This window comes from Frankliniella occidentalis, unplaced genomic scaffold (assembly GCF_000697945.3).
Source record: "Frankliniella occidentalis isolate FOCC.00 unplaced genomic scaffold, Focc_3.1 Scaffold11, whole genome shotgun sequence".
Taxonomy (NCBI): domain Eukaryota; kingdom Metazoa; phylum Arthropoda; class Insecta; order Thysanoptera; family Thripidae; genus Frankliniella; species Frankliniella occidentalis.
In genome coordinates this window covers 897,575-901,751 of record NW_026267141.1, presented here as the reverse complement: position 1 = coordinate 901,751, position 4,177 = coordinate 897,575, and the positions used below count along the sequence as shown (strand labels likewise).

Sequence of the window (4,177 nt, the reverse complement as noted above, 5' to 3'; positions counted from 1 at the left end):
TTAACAAAATATTCCATTTACTTCTTACTCCAACTCATATTTGTTTAATGGCTCTGCAATATACACATTATTTTCAAAATTGATTTTAAAAACCACAGTGCTCAAACACTCCACATAAACAATTTCACGAGGTGAGGCAGATGGAATGACAGTAAAGATGTGGTGAACTTTCACAGTGTCATTACAAAATGCTGGATCTAAGTCTATAGGCTTCACAACGGCTACATAGTCTGCCACACACTCACAATTACCTGTACAAGTACAATCTTTTATCCTCGCAAATGTTTCAATAACACCATATTTTGTAATATTGTTGATGTTATATCTAATGATCATAGGATTTATTTAACCAGAATTTTAGAGTGGACATCGCCGCTTTTCGTTATTAATAGGTATAGTGCTTGATGGTTTCCGGTCCGGAATATTGAATTGTTCCATATTCCGGTTATTGTTGTGGGAGGTTAGTAGTGTGCTCCTGTGGCTCAATTTTTACACGCACAATTAAGTTGTAAGTTATTTTTTGAGGCCGAGTAAATGATGCCGGTGATGTAAATAATTTGGCTCACTGTCAGCTTTGTTGAAAAAGTGTTGGATGGGTAGACTCCTCCAATCCATGCAGTATGTTAAATAAGCTATTTCAGAGAAATGGGAAAGAAGAACAGCACGAATAACAAGGTGGCCCACGATTCGTCGCCCGGTTTCCCCCTCCAACTGAGCGACGAATCACAGGCCTCCTTGTTATTCGTGCTGTTCTTCTTTCCCATTTCTCTGAAATAGCTTATACTGTTGTAGGTCACTTATGCAAATGCAGGTGAACTGCCAGTGTTTTATCACATATCACATATTTTACTCGATTATTCTCGTGGAACAGAAAACTTTATTACTTTCTGGTTGGGGTGCAAACCGAGTGGTACTATTTGCGTAATCCCCCAAACAATCAATCAATGTGCATTGCAGATAATTTGCAGCTGCCCCTTCGTACTTAATGCTTAGTCCAGTGCCAAAATTAGTTATTTGAAAGACCATGGCCATTTAGAGACGCATGGGGGGAGAGCCATTTAAAAGTGTATTGTATGAGTAAATTATATGTAAGTAATAGTTGATGAGCGCTTAAAGTACCGTTTAATATGATTGCAGGAACTCGGCCCAGAAATGTTCTTGACATGAGCAAGAGAAGTCTATGGAGTCATTTTACCCAAAAGAATAGGTGAGTTGACATGACAGTAACCGCCAACGCTGCGGTCTAATATGTCTCTGTACAGACACTATGAGGAGCTTCCTTTTGTGTGCATCAAAGGGTGGTATTTGATGTTTTTTGTGGTGCCTTGGTTCTTTGTTGTCGATTTCAATCCTTCCCTGTCAAAATCCGGGCTGATTTGTTATCACTGAAAATGTCTTCAAAAAATCTTGGCAATTTGGAAAATTGCTGGAATTGGTTTGGACTCCATTTTCACATGCTCTGTCTAAATATCATGGTGCCGACCCACTACAGCAGAGTTCTTAGCCACCCGCCCTTATTTAGAGAGACCAGCTCTTATAATACTCAAGTTTCTGTGGACAGGGGTGGTTTCTGACAGAAACAAAGTAGTTTTGTGGTGCCTGGTTCACCCCTGTCGATTCGAATACTCCTCCGACGAAATCCGGACCCATCAATTTATTGCGTTTGTAAATTTTGCCAAAATTAAAAAAAAAATTGAAAGTCGATGGAAATGGTTGGGATTGGCCCATTTCAATCTGTCCGTCGAAATTTCGCGCAGCCGGTCAATTTCAAGTGAGTTACGCCTGTTTTTCTTGGACCAGTTCGCCTGCGAGGTAGGCAGCCCATCGTACGCTACCCGCCAGATTCTAAAGACCTCCTTTTGAAACGCAAGGTTCTCTGGACAGGGGTGGTTTCTGCGAGGGTTTCTGGCGGAACCAAAAGTAGTTTTGTGGTTCCCTGGTTCCCCCCTGTCGGTTCGACCACTTTTCCGTCGAAATCCGGTCCCATCAATTTTCGCTAAAAATAGGAAGGCTATAGCCTTCGTAAATTTGGCCAAAAATGAAAAATTTGAAAATTGCTGGAAATGGTTGGGATTGGTTTGACAGCACCCTCTCACTAACTCTTCGTCGAAATTTCATGTCGCAGACCCATTTTAAGCGAGTTACGCCTGTTTTTCTTGGACCGGCTCGCCTGCTAGGTAGCAGCCACGGACTGGCCCGGTCGGGCTAGTCGGGAAAACCCGACCGGGCCCCAGGCGAAAAAGGTATCTTTTGGGGCCCTTGAAGGCAAAAAGGTATCTTTTGGGGCCCCTTGACGGCAAAAAAGGTATCTTTTGGGGCCCCTCGGAGCAGTTTCCAGACTGGGCCCCTAGACCCCCAGTCCGTGGCTGCTAGGTAGGCAGCCCATTGTACGCTGCCCGCCAGATTGAAAAGACCACCCTTAAAACTCAAGTTTCTCTGGACAGGGGTGGTTTCTGAATGAATCAGAAGTAGTTTTGTGGACCCCTGGCCCCTGGGTCACCCCTGTCGAATCGTCTACTTTTCCGGCAAAATCCGGACCCACCCATTTTCGCTAAAAATGGGAAGGCTATAAGCCTTTGTAAATTTGGCCAAAAATGAAAAAAATAAAAATCGCTGGAAATGATTGGAATTGGTCTAGGAGAGTCGCCTTTGACCTCCTCTGTCGAAATTGCGTGCTTCCTGCCTCTTTTGCATCCTGTTTCTTCAACTATAAAATTGCGTCTTTGGTTTGTTGCAGGAAGATCGGCCTGGAGGTGACCTGAATTTGACATTAGCAAAGCAGCCTATGTGTCACCTGATGTATGCTGAGTTGGCGTCGCAGCATACAGTAGGAGGAATCGCTCCTTTTTCTCATGATCGCAGGAATGAATCTGGTAAGTTTTGACTTTCAATGTGATGTTAACATAAAATACCAGTACATTTATGGTAGTCATGTCTGGTAAAAGTTTATTTTGTTATTGTTTCTATTTGGGGGTTACTTGTCATTTCTTTACTGCTTATTCTCATTCCATATATATGGCTTATTAGTTGAGCCTAAAATATAGAGTCTTGTTTTAATTTTAGTGCGGAACTGGAGGCAAATCATTTGTAATCACTGACAGTAATGCTGCTATTTTATTTATTTCATTTGTATGGTACAGTTGTAGTAAAATAGAAAGTGATGCTGCTTCTTGTCCAAAGGAATGTGCCTGGACTTGATGCCGACCACCTGTAACAGAAAGTTCATTCTATGAGCTGGCGTCACAGTGATACATATGGTCCAGAACATGTTTGAGTTGAACTCTGAGAATTTGAATTTAACTTTGATTTTTATCATTCTTTTTCAGGTATTCAGATTCGCTCCAAGTCACCAGCAGAAACAAGCCGGCTACTTGAGGAAGACTTTACTCTTATAATGTAAATGATTTGAAACAATAAAGAATAAAAAATGCCTACATCTGACATTTTACTTGATTTCATACACCTAGTTTACTAGAAGCCCTAGAAGCTGTGGTAACTGTGGATGTAGTAGCAGACTGCCACCACTACCGCAGTGACGTCACAGGCGTCTCTGATGCAGCGGCCGTAGTGGCAGCAGTAGGTTTACCACTACTACTACCCCCACAGCCCCCGCAGCAGCGGCGGCAGCCCACTACTACCTCCACAGCAGCCGCAGCCGAGAGGAGGGCAGGGGGAGGGGAGGTTTTTTCGGACGGCTTAGGGCCACGTCCAACCCGCCTCATTAACACCGTGAGGTCACGCGTTGCATGTACAGTCCCCATGCAAAGGGTCCGCTGACTCCACAGCGTTGAGCGGAACGGTTCCGCTAGACCCTTCCACAATGTGGGTGGTGAATTTACAGGGGGGTAAAAAAATAAATAACTGGACCAACGGTTATCACTGTGACCCCAACTCAACTTAAATCTGATGATTCCATGGGCTGCAAGGCTGATGTCCAGGACAGGTAACTCCAGGCCGATATTTTCCTGCAACAAACCAGAGGCAGTTTTAGTCGAAGAAACAGGATGTAAAAGAGTCAGGAGGCAAGCAATTTCGACAGAGGAGGTCAAAGGCGACTCTCCCAGCCAATCCCAACCATTTCCAGCGATTTTAAAAATTTTCATTTTTGGACAAATTTTGTGTTTTTAGCGAAAATGGGTGGGTCCGGATTTCGACGGAAAAGTAGTCGAATCGACAG

General features: G+C 43.5%; 1 long non-coding RNA gene across 1 annotated transcript in view; it reads left to right on the top strand.

Moving 5' to 3' along the window:
- Nucleotides 1-3,439, top strand: part of LOC127752370 (uncharacterized) — a 19,519-nt gene extending 16,080 nt beyond the window's left edge. Inside the window, exons 2-4 of the long non-coding RNA XR_008012340.1 lie at nucleotides 1,138-1,207; nucleotides 2,738-2,873; nucleotides 3,327-3,439. This is a non-coding gene — a long non-coding RNA (uncharacterized LOC127752370). The remainder of the gene's footprint in view (nucleotides 1-1,137; nucleotides 1,208-2,737; nucleotides 2,874-3,326) is intronic.
- The last annotated feature ends 738 nt before the right edge of the window (nucleotides 3,440-4,177 follow it).